The sequence below is a fragment of the Lithobates pipiens genome, unplaced genomic scaffold, assembly GCF_037356315.1.
Source record: "Lithobates pipiens isolate NorthernLeopardFrog02 unplaced genomic scaffold, aLitPip1_a1.2 Scaffold_25, whole genome shotgun sequence".
Classification (NCBI taxonomy): Eukaryota; Metazoa; Chordata; class Amphibia; order Anura; family Ranidae; genus Lithobates; species Lithobates pipiens.
Window position 1 is genome coordinate 109,334,251 of NW_027507787.1, and position 16,158 is coordinate 109,350,408.

Consider the following 16,158-nt stretch of genomic DNA (forward strand, 5'->3'; position numbering starts at 1 on the left):
GAATGTACAGTCGCTGGCTTTGACAGATGTAATTATGGGAGACGAACCGGCTAAATTGATCTCGACTCTATACGGCCTACTCCGGGCCCGCTTGGTGGCGCAAACCACTGAACGGGCCAGGTTGAGATGGGAAGAGGACATAGGTCCCTTTGATGGGGAGGAATGGGAGGATGCCCTTGAGAACGTTCAACAGGCTTCGCTTAGCCTACCTGACCGACTAACGCAGTACTATGTGATACACAGGTCCTATCTCACCCCTATCCGGATAGCTAAGTATCATCCTGACTATAACTCGAAGTGTCCCCGTTGCTCTTGTATGACTGGTACTTTCTACCATCTTCTCTGGCAATGCCCATTGGTCCAGGAGTATTGGGGGCAGATTGTCAGGTTTCTACATGACCACATGGGTTCACCCCTTCAACTTGACCCTAAGAGTTGCCTACTTAGTATATTTCCTGATACCTCTGTTGATCAATACTTGGCTACATTTTTGCACTCTACGCTGTTTACCGCACGAAAGCTTGTGGCTAAATACTGGATGCGTCCAACCATGCCTACTATGCGGGAATGGGTAATGGGCATTAATAGTAAGCTACCCTTGATTAAACTGGTGTATAGAAATCGTGGGTGTCCAGCCAAATACCACAAAATATGGGATAAGTGGGTGGAAAATCTGCATACGTGTGTGGAGTGAGCTATATTGGAGTCTATACTATCATTGTCAGGAATTTTCCTTAATGTAAGATGTATTACTGTCCTTCACCTATGAAGAGGCTAATGTTTGTACCTACTGTAATATCTTGTTATAACTGAGTTGTTCAATAAACTTGTGCTGTTAAAAAAAAAAAAAAAGAAGCGCCATGTGGTGCTATAAGTATTTACCCACAGAATTTATGTCACATCCCACTATAGGGGCTTAGTTGAAAGTCAGTCACCTGATCGCTACCCAAAACACACTCACGTCTTTGACTTCCCCCCTATTCCCTATACGTGGCCATCCAACCTTTGAACTGGGGACCCACTTAGAAATTCCAACCTAGACAATGCGTCTAAATTCGTCATTGATGGAAAATGGCCTTCTTTCTCAACCCTAACAGATCCGACAGGGCTTTTACAACTGCCTTTTTGGAGAGCGGCGCAACGACATCATTTTCTCCATTCCATCCCCAATCCTCAAACGTTTGCCCGCCCTCAGACGGAGTTTGAGACTCTATGCAGGAGCGAAGGCCCTTTGGCCCACATTCTCTCTCAAACAGATTACCCACACTTAACCTGTCTGTCCAACTGGGAAAAAGACCTTAATTGCTCATTTTCCCCAGCACAGAGACAACACATTATCACTTTGGCTCTCAAAATGTCGCTGTGCACGAAGATACAGGAGACGAATTTTAAACTTCTCACCAGGTGGTATTTGACACCATCAAAGCTGCAGAAATGTTTCCCCTCTTCCTCGAACATATGCTGGAGGTGTGGAGAAGAAGAGGGCACGTTGCTGCACATTTTTTGGTCCTGCCCCAGCTTGGTGGACTTCTGGACAGAGATCCGATGCATAACACAAAAATTCACAGACTTCTCCATCCAGGAAGAGGCTGCATTCTTTCTCTTGCACCATTCACAGATTCCCATTAAGAAGTACAAAAAAAATCAATTTTACGGCATGTGATAAATGCGGCGAAATCCTGCATCCCTCTCTATTGGAAAAAATGTTCCCCCCCTTTCATTACTCACTGGCTTAGGAAAATAGAGGACATTAAAAAAAATGGAGGACTTGATCCTCACATCACAAGGTAAACAAGAATTTTTTAAACAAACCTGGGACATCTGGAATACCTTTATATTCTCGCTGGAAGGATGTCGCCTGCTGTCGCCTTAGTGCTCTGAGCTTTCCTTGACTGGCCCCTTGGACAGTGGCTGCCATCGTGTCTCGTCCCGTCTTCTCCTTTTCTGATCTTTCAACCCTTCTCTTTTCTGCCTTCCTCCCCTATCTCTCACCCCCTCCACCCCCTCTCTCTTTTGGAAAAAGTGGAAAATTGGGAATGACGGCCCCACACCCCCCTCTGGATGGATTATGCCGGAGGGACCTGGGGTTTGTGTGACCCTGGATCTTGGTACAGTACTTTATCTGTGCCTCGAATCATTGTGATTGATGGAAGGCAGACTCACAGTTGCGAATATACCTGTATCAAGTATTTTTCAGCTGCTTTTTGCTCTGTATTTCTCTGTTGCATTATGTACTCGGGGGACCGTCTTCCCCTATTTGGAAAAAAAATTATATTTGAAAAAAAAAAGAAGCCTACGACACCTGGTATTCCCAGGCGGTCTCCCATCCAGGCATTAACCAGGCCCTGCTTAGCCTCCAAGATCAGACGAGATGGAACAGATTCAGGGTGATGTGGCCGTAGCCAATATCTTCAGGCACTCTCAACTCTCTTGACAAACACCAACATGGTCACCTTGGAAACAAGCGGAAAAAAATAGGTCAACGGCAACAACATAAAAAGAAGCCTACGGCATCTGGAAATCCCAGGCGGTCTCCCATCCAGGTACTAAACTGGTCCCAACCCTGCTTAGCCTCTGAGATCAGATGAGATTGGAGTCTTTCAGGGTGGTGTGGCCGTAGGAGATTTCTTCAGGCACTCTCAACCTTGACTAACGCCAATATGGTCACCTTGGGAAACAAACAAAAAAATCAAGTCAACGCCAACAACATGAGAAGAAGTCTACAGCACCTAGTATTCCCAGGTGGTCTCCCATCCAGGTATTAACAAAGCCCGACCCTGTTTAGTCTCTGAGATCAGACGAGATCTGGTGCTTTCAGGGTTATGTGGCCATAGGCGAGCTCTTCAGGCACTCTCAACCCTCTTGACAAACACCAAGATGGTCACCTTGGTAAACAAACAAAAAAAAAAAACAAGTCAACGCCAACAACATAAAAAGAAGCCTTCAGCACCTAGTATTGACAGGTGCTCTCCAGGTGGTCTCCAATCCAGGTACTAGCAAGGCCCGACCCTGTTTAGCCTCTGAGATCAGAGGAGATCGGGCGCTTTCAGGCTTATGTGCCCATAGGCAATCTCTTTGGGCACTCTCAACCCTCTTGACAAATGCCAAGATAGTCACCTTGGGAAACAAGCGGAAAAAAAACAGGTCAATGTCAACAACATAAAAAGAAGACTACGGCACCTGGTATTCCAAAGCCATCTCCCATCCAGGGACTAACTAGGCCCAACCCTTCTTAGCCTCAGAGATGAGAAGAGATAGGGCTCTTTCAGGGTGATGCTGCTGTAAGCGAACACTTTGGGCACTCTCAACCCTCTTGACAAATGCCAAGATGGTCACCTTGGGAAACAAGCGAAAAAAAAAAAAACGAATCAACGCCAACAACATAAAAAGAAGCCTACAATAACTGGTATTCCCAGGTGGCCTCCCATCCAGGTACTAACCAGGCCTGACTCTTCTTAGCCTCCAAGATCAGACGAGATTGGGTGCTTTCAGAGTGCTCGGACTCTTTCCCCATCACTAATGGGACGAGGCAAGGGTGCCCTCTGTCTCCCCTAATTTTTATTCTGACACTGGAACCACTTATGTGTCACGTTCGGAATGACCTGAATATTACTGGCATATCCAAACCCTCGGCACACCACAAAATTGCGGCGTACGCTGACGATCTAATTTTTTTCGTCTCCAATCCACACATTTCGCTTCCCAATATACTCGCGGCTCTCCGGCGATACGGCAGCCTATCAAACTATAAAATCATTTGCACCGTCGGCTGTATTGAATATATCGGTCCCGGATGGTGAGGCCAAGAGGCTACGCTCCGCTTTTCCATTCTACTGAGCTGAAAAATCTATACGGTACCTGGGCGTTGACATCGCAGCGGATTTGGCGCAATTGTACCTGCTTAATTTTGTCCCTCTCCTGAATAGACTGAAATCTGAGTTGGGAAACTGGCATGCTTTAACACTGACCTGGTTCGGGCGCTGTAATGCATTCAAAATGACGGCCCTCCCGCGGATCTTATACTTGTTCCAGACATTACCGATCCGGTTACACCCAATTTTTTTCAGACAACTGCAGGTGCTGCTCCGGGACTTTATTTGGGCGCGCAAGCCGCCCAGAGCCCGTTTGCAATTGCTTGCCAGACCAAAGGACAAGGGGGGTCTGGGTCTCCCAGATCTGAGACAATACTACAGAGCGACTCTGCTAGCGAGAGTCGTTGATTGGCATTGTAATGGCCCACACAAGCAGTGGGTGGAGATGGAGATTGAGGATGGATCCATTCCCCTATTGACCTCCCCGTGGCTCCTGTCCTCCCTACCAAAAGACCTCAGAGATCACCCCGTAGTGGGAGCTACGTTGGCTGTTGTGCGGAGGTTGTTCCGCTGCACACACATTGCTCCCCTGCCGTCACCAATGACTCCGGTTATAGGTAATCCAGACTTCCCACCGGGATTTACCAACAAGAAACTGCGACAGTTGACAGTGGTGGGGAAACAGCGTCTGGGAGACGTGTGGCCCTCGGGAGGGCTACCGACCACGCAAACTGTCGCCGAGCTTTCTGACCCTCCGCTTGACTTGTTTAATGCTTATCAACTTCGTCACTTTCTTCTGGCCATACAAAGGGCCCCCTACACTCCTAGAGACCTGACGCCCTATGAATCCATCTGTCACAAAAAGGAACCTCTGCGACACACCCTCTCCCTCCTGTACAACCTATTAAGTAGTCAGGAGGAGGAGTCGACCCCACCATTTATCCACAAATGGGAGAGGGACTTTGGCATCACATTTACCCCACAACAGATAGGGAAGATCCTGACATTAGTACATAAAGCTTCCATCGCAAACCAATATCAAGAATCAGGATACAAGATAGTCTCACGCTGGTATAGAGTCCCATACCTTCTGAATAAAATGAATAGATCGATTCTGGATGTTTGTTGGAGGTGCAATTCAGATACGGTGACCATGGGACACATTTTCTGGGCATGCCCGGCCTTGAGGAACTTTTGGGTGGAGGTGACCGGGACGATAAAAACTCTCAGAAATTTAGATATCACAGACAACCCAGCAGCGTGCCTTCTACACTTGACCGAACAGCCTGTTCGAAAATACAAAAAAACCCTCACGATGCAACTCCTGAACGCCGCCCCGGCCTGCTTTCCCACACTGTGGAGGCAGCCTCAGCCCCCATCCAAGGTGCTGTGGTATTCCAAAGTCAATCATATTCTCCGGATGGAAGAATTGACCGCCACCCTTCACAACACTGAAGAGGAATTTAGTGTTACATGGAGGCCCTGGAGGTATTTTACTGGTACTTGAGACTACATTCGGGAGGTCAGCAGCGCCCCTGTCCCAGAAAATGACCGAACATCTAACGTTTACCTACGTAGGCCATGTCTACCCTGGGTGGCATCCCCCCCCCCTCCCTTTTTGTCTTTATTTTTCTTTTTTTCCCCGCCGCCACCATACGACTGGCTCATATTTTACTCTAGTTCACATACGTCATAATAAGCTTGCTCCCTGTGCTCCCAGTTGTTCTCCATGATTACATTTGTCCGAACATAGCTGCATTAGTTATACTGTACTACATGTCTGAGGTGGGGTTTCTCTCTTTTCTCCCCTCTGAGAACCCAGAGTTATTTGGCTGCCTATTTTTTGTTACCATGTAATTGTGACCCTGGGTCATGCTGTATGGTTGACTGTTATATTCATGTTGTTCTACTTATACTTAATAAAAGAATAAAATAAAAATAAGTCAATGCCAACAACTTAAAAAAAAAGCCTATGGCATCGAGAAATCCCAGGCGGTCTCCCATCCAGGTACTAACCAGGTCCCAACCATGCTTAGCCTCTGAAATCAAATGAGATTTGGCTCTTTCAGGGTGATGCAGCCATAGTAGATTTTTTCAGGCATGCTCAACCCTCTTGACAAACGCCAAGATGGTCACCTTGGGAAACAAACAAAAAAAACAAGTCAACGCCAACAACATAAAAAGAAGCCTATGGAACCTGGTATTTCCAGGCTTTCTCCCATCCAGGTACTAACCGACACTGTTTAGCCTCTGAGATCAGATCACGCTTTCAGGGTGATGGGGCCGTAGGTGATCTCTTTGGGCACTCTCAACCCTCTTGTTAAACGCCAAGATGGTCACCTTGGGAAACAAGCGAAAATAAACAGGTAAACGCCAACAACATAAAAAGAAGCCTACGGCACCTGGTATTCACAGATGGTCTCCCATAAAGGTATTAACCAGGCCTTACACTGCTAGGCCTCCGAGATCAGATCAGATTGTGCGCTTTCAGGGTGATGTGGCCATAGGTGTTCTATTTAGACACTCTCAACCCTCTTGACAAATACCAAGATGGTTATCTTGGGAAACAAGTGAAAATAAACAGGTCAACGCCAACAACATAGACCATGGTGGTCTCCCATCTGAACCAGACCCTGCTTAGCCTCTGAGATCGGGCGCTTTCAGGGTGATGTGACCTCAGGCGAACGCTTTGGGACATACTCAAAACTCTTGACTGATGCTAAAATGGTCACCTTGGGAAACAAGCGAAAGAAAAACAGGTCAAAGCCAACAATATAAAAAGATCCGTAGGAATCTTTAATCACCTTTAATTAGGTACTATCCAGGCCGGACCCTGCTTAGCCTCTGAGATCAGATGAGATCGGGCGCTTTCAGGGGGATGTGGCCGTAGGAGATTTCTTTGGGCTCTCTCAGCCCTCTTGACAAATGCCAAGATGATCACCTTGGCAAACAAGAGGAAAAAAAAAACCATGTCAACGCCAACAACATAAAAAGAATCCTATGGCACCTGGTATTCCCAGTTGGTCTCCCATCCAGTTACTAATCAGGCCCGACAATGCTTAGCCTATGAGATCAGACAAGATCAGGCACTTTCAAGATAATGGGGCCATAGGCGATCTCTTCAGGCACTCTCAACCATCTTGACAAACGCCAACATGGTCATCTTGGGAAACAAGCGACAAAAACCAAGTCATTGCCAACATTGGAGGCTAAGCAGGGTTGGGCAATCAGTTTCCTTGCCTGAAATAGGCATCTCAGAACTGCCATCTATCTGCTTCCCGGGTTTCCAACTCCTTCAACTAATCCCAGGGGACAATACTTCGCCTCCATCCTGGTGGAGGTTCCAAACACCCAATCAATGGTTCCTGTCACCTCTGTCCAGTAGCGGATCAACTTCGGGCATCTCCAAAACATGTGCATCATGTCTCCCCCCATGTTCCCGCAACCAGGGGCAACTTGCGTCCGGCCGTTCGGCCAAACTGAAAAAGTTTACGAGGAGAATAATAGGTTCTATATAACAAGAACAGATGTAACATCCTCTGTGAGGAGAGCCACAATTCACCACAGGCAGGATTTCTGTGGCCAATTATAGCTCAGGGGGGTTTAGTACACACCCCACACTATATAAGGCCGCCAGCGCGGTGGCCTTGTACAGTGTGTTGCGGTGGTCAGGGAAAGAGGACGATAGGCAGGGACAGTGTCTTTACTGCTTGGGAACCTAGCACTGTTACAGTGGGTGTTATGTGCCTCCTGCACAGTACACACCTGAAGCTACCCTTTATTACTGGTGTTCAATTTCTGCAATACATGCATCTGCAGTGCAGAAGTTAGAGTGGGTGTTGTGTGCCTCCTGCACAGTATACACCTTATTGCTGGTGTTCTGTTTCTGTAACACAGGAACCTAGCACTGTTACAGTGCTAGGGTGTACAGAGAAGCTGGTATATATAGAAGACAGGCTAGTGAATACAGAATACAGACTCGTGTATGTAGATAGGCTTGAGTATACAGAGATGCTAGAGTAAACACAGAGAGGCTAGTTTAAAGAGAGGCTAGTATATACAAAGATGTTAGTGTATATAGAGAGGTTAGTGTATAGAGAGAGTCGAGTGTATACAGAAAGGACAGTGCATATAGAGAAGCTAGTGTATACAGAAGACAGGCTTGGGTATACATCAAAGCTGAAATTCTATACAGAAGACTGGGTAGTGTATACAGAGAGTCTAGTGGGTACAGAAGACAGGCTGTGGTATACAGAGGGTTTAATGTATGACAGAGATGCAGGGGTGTACAGAGAAGCTAGTATATATAGAAGACTACAGCATGCAGAAGAAAGGCTAGTGAATACAGAATAAAGGCTGGCTTCTACGGAGAGGCTAGTGTATGCAGAACACTATCTAGGGTATATAGAGAGGCTAGATTATACAGAGAGGCTAGTGCATATAGTGAAGCTATTGTATATAGAAGCCTGGTTAGTGTATACAGAGAAGCTAGTGTGTACAGAAGAACGGCTAGACAGGCTATAAAGAGAGACAAGTTTTTACAGAAGACAGTTTGGGTTATACAGAGATGCTAGTTTATACAGAGAGACTAATGTATACAGAAGACAGGCTAGGGCATACAGAAGACAGAAGACGGGCTAGTGTATTCAGTACATAGGCTAGTGTATATCGAAGACAGGCTATTGTATGCAGAAGACCGGCTAGTGTAAACATGCTGGTGTATATAGAGAGGCTAGTGAATTTAGAGGGTAGGCTAAGTGATAACAGAAGACAATCTGGGCTATACAGAGACATTTCATCATTTCATCTAGCTCACATCTCTAATGGAGTTTGTCTCATTGCCATGTTATGCCTTTTCATTCTTATGCTAAATATAGATCACTACAAGATTTTAATCATCCACATGAAGCATTCAATAAAACTATCATACATCAAAATAAACCATGTACTCTTTTTGCTCTATTTTGCATATTTGTAATTCTCCACATCAACTGTCACATTGAGTATGTGACAGTCCTGACACACCATCCTGAATTATTTTTATTTATTTCTTATTAGAAATAGAGAGTACTATCTCAAAATCCGCTTAAATCTATTCACTTCGATGAGTTCTACCGCTAATTGTACGGTAATGCAAAATGTTCACAAAACCATCCATTTGCTACCAGACATGCTGCACATACTAAGAGTAATGTAACTATCGCTCTCTAACGATGTAAACAGTTTTATTGCTTTTCTGACATTAACCGAGTATCTCTGACATTAACTGAGTATCTCTCTGCACTATGATCTTAATAATAATAATAATAATAATAATAGGATCGTGTAATCAAAGATCAACTAGTCTAATATAAGCTTTCACATTGGTAACGGCATATCCTTTAAATTTAGACTAACGCAACTATTTCTCGGCCATTTTCAAGCTAAGCTTTCAATCTCTTACCTTTGAACAGCGATACTTCCTCCCTACAATATTAAGCCTAATGTCCTATTGGTCGTCTATATTATACAACTCTCTGAAAAGCCTATATGTAGAGAATAAAACTAGTCTTACATCTTAATAAAACAGTTTTATTGCTCAACCAGTATCAGCTGTCATGACAAATAAACGTTTCCACTGTACTATCTCTAAATCATTGTAAACCTAACCATAGTTATAATGTCTACAGCTAATTTTACGTTAAAGCAAAATTCACACAAAACCATCTTTTTAAAACCTTTACACATTAAGAGTAATGCAACCATCGCTCGCTACCTCTATGAAAACAGTCAGTGTAAGCCGTCTTCGTGCGTAACAAAATTAATGGAACGATTTACACGTTGGAATTTGCAAGCTTCGTCAATTTACTCTTAAATAATGTACCTTTGCAACTATCCCTTGACTTTGCAACTATCCCTTGATCCCTTTTGTGTATTCACTATATCTCGACCTATATATACTGCCTCAATATTTTCCTAATTTGTTTTGCTATACTTATTATTATTATTTTATAGAGATTACTATCTCTAAATCATTGTAATAAGTTATAATGTCTACAGCTAATTTTACGTTAAAGCAAAAGTCACACAAAACCATCTTTTTAAAACCTTTTACACACTGCACATTTAGAGTAAACCAACCATCTCTCGCTACCTCTATGCAATAGGATTCTCTTTCTGACTCTATTTTGTGTATTACTTCTTCTCTACATTAACTGTCACACTGATAACCATTTGTAACATATAACACTTGCAACACATTTTTTAACAGCAGCAAAATGTGAGAAAAGCATTGGGCCGGTTTACTTGATTGAGAAGTGGTTGCAGTAGCAAAGCATAGCAATACAGTTTGATTACATTAATAACACATAATGCAACTATTTTACATTCACCTCATGCATACATCCTAATGTAAGCTGTCTATCACTATTAATTTTCATGGTTACTGATACATTATGCCGATAACCAGTGGAAACGGAAAACAGTCAGTGTAAGCCGTCTTCGTGCGTAACAAAATTAATGGAACGATTTACACGTTGGAATTTTCAAGCTAAGTCAATTTACTCTTAAATACCCTTTAGCTGCTTAGCTCACACTTTGCTGTATGTAGCCGCGTTTACATGTAAGTAACCAGTGGGGATTGACATTTCATGTAATGCAATTTGTCTCTTTGCCATGTCATACTTTGCCATTTATTATACTTTCTCATCCGATAGAAACCTAGTCGTTGCTGATATTTCATGATTACAGCAATCATCTCATCTAATTGCTATTCCGACATTCTGCCTTGGTATTACTTTGCAACGCTCTTATTTTGTGTATTTCCACTTAAACTCGACCTGTATATACTGTCTCAATATGATCCTTTCTAATTTTGCTAAATTCGATTATGGAGTTTGCTATGTCTAAATCCAGGTTACCTACTCACCTTTATTACGTATACTGCTAATTTTAGGATAATACAAAACCATCTTATTGCTTTTTTACACGCTGCACATGTTAAGAGTAATACAATGCTACCGATGTGAACAGTTTAATTGCTCTTCTCACATTTAGCTGGTATCTCTCTGCTATAGGAAACTGAATTTGTACCACAACGATCACTCAACTAATATCAGTCCACTCAGTGCTACCGGGATAACTTTTACATTTAGAGTAATGAAATGATTTCTCAGTCATTTTGAAGCTACTGCAAACAACGCTTCCGATCTCTTTTCAACTGCAATACTTAATCTCTGCAATATTAAGAAATATTTAGCTGCTTAGCTCACACTTTGCTGTACGTAGCCGTGTTAACTGTATTAATGGTAACCTGTAAGTAACCAATGGGGATTGACATTTCATCTCTAATTCACATTCACATTTCCAAAGCAGTTTGTCTCTTTGCCATGTCATACTTTGCTCTGCTATAGGAAACTGAATTTGTACTACAAAGATCACTCATCTAATATCAGTCCACTCAGTGCTACCGGGATAACTTTTACATTTAGAGTAATGAAATGATTTCTCAGTCATTTTGGAGCTACTGCAACTAACGCTTCCGATCTCATTTCGACTGCAATACTTAATCTCTGCTATTGCAGACTATTTAGCTGAATATTTAGCTGCTTTGCTGTACGTAGCCGTGGGGATTGTCATTTCATCTCTAATTCATATTCACATTTCTAATGCAGTTTGTCTTTTTGCCATGTCATCCTCTGCCAGTTATTATCCTTTCTCATCCTTATGCTATATTTGGGGTATATTCACTACATGATTAAAGACACGTAATGTACCTGATTGATAAAAACCTACACACGTCGTTGCTGTTATTTCGTGTATTTCCACTTAAACCCGACCTGTATATAATGTCTTAATATTAATTTTAGAGTTATTTTGCTATATTTATTATTACAATAAACAGATTACTATCTCTAAATCCTGGTAAACCAGCTCACACTTAACCATCTTCTTTCTACCTTACACGCAGCACATATTAACATTTAGCCGGTATCTCTCTGCAATAGTAAACGAAATGTGTAGATCACTCATCTAATATCGTCTTTTCAGTGCTACCGGAACAACTTTTAGAGTAATGCAACGATTTTTCCGTTTTAGGAAGCTACTGCAACTAACGCTTTGGATCTCTTAACTGATAAATTACGCTCTGCAATATTAAGCCATGTAAATTGTCCTATTGGTCTGCTAACAATGCTATGTATAATAATACAAATCTTTCAAAAGCAATATCGTCTCACTGCAATACTTACACTCTGCATAGTAAATAGGAATAATGCGAATAATGCTAATAATAAAGCCGTCTAAAACTCGGCTATAAGTAGAGAATAAAACTATCTTACATCAAAATAAACCATGTACTGCCAAACCAATAACGGCCAATTACTTAACGTCTATCAGTCAATGACTTAACAAAATAAACTTAGCACTCTCTTGCTCTATTTTGTATATTTGTAGTTCTCCACATTAACTGTCACATTGATATCACCACTGACAACACACCACTTTTTAACAGCACCAAAATATGAAAAAAGCACTTTACATGTTTCAGAAGTAGTTGCATTAGCAAAAAATAAAGTCCTGTCTTCTTTACACGCTAGCTTTTCTGTATACATTAATCTCTCGGTGTACACCAGCCACTCTATATAGACTAGCCTCTCTGTCTTCTGTATACACGTGCCCGTAATCTATATACACTAGCCTGCCTTCTTTTTACAATAGTCTCGGTGTCCCAGCCTCTCTGCTTACACTAGCCTCACTGAATTCCCCAGACTGTCTTCTGTATACACAAGCCTATCTGTAAAAAAAAATAGCCGGTCTTCTGCATACACTCTCTGTGTAACACAGTCTCTCTCTGGATTCCCTAGCCTCCATGTATAATCCCTGTATAAACTAGCTGGTCTACTGTATACACTAGTCCGTCTGTATACACTAGCAAGCTTGCATACACTAACCTCTCTGTGTAACCCAGCCTCCATCTCTGCATACCCAGGACATTCTTCTCTATAATCTAGCCTATTTGTATACACTAGCCTGTCTTTTGTACACATTAGCCTCTCTGTATAAACTAGCCGGTCCTCTGTATACACTTGTCCGTCTGTATACACTAGCAAGTCTGTGTAACCAAGCCTCTCTCTCTGCATACCCTAGCCTCCATCTCTTGCATAAACCAGGACCTTCTTCTGTATAATCTAGCCTATCTGTATACACTAGCCTGTCTTTTGTACACATTAGCCTCTCTGTGTAAACTAGCCGGTCTACTGTATACACTAGTCCATCTGTATACACTAGCAAGTCTGCATACTCCTGCCTCTCTGTGTAACCCAGCCTCTCTCTCTCTGTATACCCTAGCCTCCATCTCTGCATACCCAGGACGTTCTTCTGTATAATCTAGCCTATCTGTATAAACTAGCCTGTCTTTTGTACACATGAGCCTCTCTGTATAAACTAGCCGGTCCTCTGTATACACTAGTCCGTCTGTATACACTAGCAAGTCTGTGTAACCAAGCCTCTCTCTCTGCATACCCTAGCCTCCATCTCTTGCATAACCAGGACCTTCTTCTGTATAATCTAGCCTATCTGTATACACTAGCCTGTCTTTTGTACACATTAGCCTCTCTGTATAAACTAGCCGGTCTACTGTATACCCTAGTCCATCTGTATACACTAGCAAGTCTGCATACTCCTGCCTCTCTGTGTAACCCAGCACAGTCTCTCTCTCTGTATACCCTAGCCTCCATCTCTGCATACCCAGGACGGTCTTCTGTATAATCTAGCCTAATTATATACACTAGCCTGTGTTGTGTACACTTTAGCCTCTCTAGCTTTTCTGTATACATTAATCTCTCGGTGTACACCAGCCACTCTATATAGACTAGCCTCTCTGTCTTCTGTATACACGTGCCCGTAATCTATATACACTAGCCTGCCTTCTTTTTACAATAGTCTCGGTGTCCCAGCCTCTCTGCTTACACTAGCCTCACTCAATTCCCCAGACTGTCTTCTGTATACACAAGCCTATCTGTAAAAAAAAATAGCCGGTCTTCTGCATACACTCTCTGTGTAACACAGTCTCTCTCTGGATTCCCTAGCCTCCATCTCTGCATACCCAGGACCTTCCTCTGTATAATCTAGCCTATCTGTATACACTAGCCTGTCTTTTGTACAAATTAGCCTCTCTGTAGCCGGTCTTCTGTATACACGAGCCTCACTGTCTACTCTTGGTTGTGTTTTGTATACACTAGCATCTCTTTATACATTAGCTCTCTGTATACCCAGGCCTCTCTGTATAAACTAGTCCACCGGTATACACTAGCAAGTCTGCATACACTAGCCTCTCTTTGTAACCCAACTTCTCTCTCTGTATACCTTAGCCTCCATCTCTGCATACCCAGGACGTTCTTCTCTATAATCTAGCCTATGTGTATACACTAGCCGGTCTTCTGTAGACATTAGCCTCCCTGTATAAACTAGCTGGTCTACTGTATACACTAGTCCGTCTGTATACACTAGCAAGCTTGCATACACTAACCTCTCTGTGTAACCCAGCCTCCATCTCTGCATACCCAGGACGTTCTTCTCTATAATCTAGCCTATTTGTATACACTAGCCTGTCTTTTGTACACATTAGCCTCTCTGTATAAACTAGCCGGTCCTCTGTATACACTTGTCCGTCTGTATACACTAGCAAGTCTGTGTAACCAAGCCTCTCTCTCTGCATACCCTAGCCTCCATCTCTTGCATAAACCAGGACCTTCTTCTGTATAATCTAGCCTATCTGTATACACTAGCCTGTCTTTTGTACACATTAGCCTCTCTGTGTAAACTAGCCGGTCTACTGTATACACTAGTCCATCTGTATACACTAGCAAGTCTGCATACTCCTGCCTCTCTGTGTAACCCAGCCTCTCTCTCTCTGTATACCCTAGCCTCCATCTCTGCATACCCAGGACGTTCTTCTGTATAATCTAGCCTATCTGTATAAACTAGCCTGTCTTTTGTACACATGAGCCTCTCTGTATAAACTAGCCGGTCCTCTGTATACACTAGTCCGTCTGTATACACTAGCAAGTCTGTGTAACCAAGCCTCTCTCTCTGCATACCCTAGCCTCCATCTCTTGCATAACCAGGACCTTCTTCTGTATAATCTAGCCTATCTGTATACACTAGCCTGTCTTTTGTACACATTAGCCTCTCTGTATAAACTAGCCGGTCTACTGTATACCCTAGTCCATCTGTATACACTAGCAAGTCTGCATACTCCTGCCTCTCTGTGTAACCCAGCACAGTCTCTCTCTCTGTATACCCTAGCCTCCATCTCTGCATACCCAGGACGGTCTTCTGTATAATCTTGCCTAATTATATACACTAGCCTGTGTTGTGTACACTTTAGCCTCTCTGTATAAACTAGCCGGTCTTCTGCATACACGAGTCTCTCTGTATACCCTTTGATGTCTTTTGTATACACTAGCTGCTCTTTATACATTAGCTCTGTGCATACCCAAGCCTCTCTGTATACACTAGTCCGTCTGTATACACTAGCAAGTCTGCATACACCAGCCTCTCTGTGTAACCCAGCCTCTCTCTCTGCATACCCAAGATGTTCTTCTCTATAATCTAGCCTATTTGTATACACTAGCCTGTCTTTTGCACACATTAGCCTCCCTATATAAACTAGCCGGTCTTCTGTATACACTAGTCCGTCTGTATACACTAGCAAGTATGCATACTCTAGCCTCTCTCTCTGTATACTCTAGCCTCCATCTCTGCATACCCAGGACGTTCTTTTGTATAATCTAGCCTATCTGTATACACTAGTGTATACAGACAGACTAGTGTATACAGAGGACCGGCTAATGTGTACAAAAGACAGGCTAATGTATACAGATAGGCTAGATTATACAGAAGAACGTCCTGGGTATGCAGAGTGCTCAGCTTCAAGGGATGGCCAACGTGAGTAATATGAGGGACACTCCTCACCCCTGCCCCCACCTACCAGATCTGACTTTCATCCCCTTGCCCTCTCTGCCCCGGTCATCTGGTGGCAGTTTTATGCACTCCCTGGCCCCCACCCATTCATAATCCTTACCGACCTTTCCTTCGGCTGCTCACAGGAACACACTGGATGACTTGTCTAATTAACCAACTTGTACAAGACACCGCTATCCTCCTGTCTGACACCAGTCCCCCTTGGAGGCTTTACCCCTCACTGTTTGGGTGGTCCCTGCCTCTCCCTGGATGCTCCACATATACCACAACGACATTGTCAAAGGGGCACCACTTGACAGGACATGGGGCTGTCATGCCGGTGGCATCTCCCATTGGAGGAAGGGATGATGGCCCCAACCCCTTGCCAGCAAGTTCTTTCATG

The 16,158-nt window shown here is 43.4% G+C and overlaps 2 pseudogenes; both read right to left on the reverse strand.

The window, feature by feature from the left end:
* Window positions 1–2,502: 2,502 nt before the first annotated feature.
* On the reverse strand, window positions 2,503–2,622 carry LOC143932060 (5S ribosomal RNA; annotated as a pseudogene).
* A 95-nt stretch (window positions 2,623–2,717) lies between these two features.
* Window positions 2,718–2,836, reverse strand: LOC143931699 (5S ribosomal RNA; annotated as a pseudogene).
* Window positions 2,837–16,158: the final 13,322 nt, after the last annotated feature.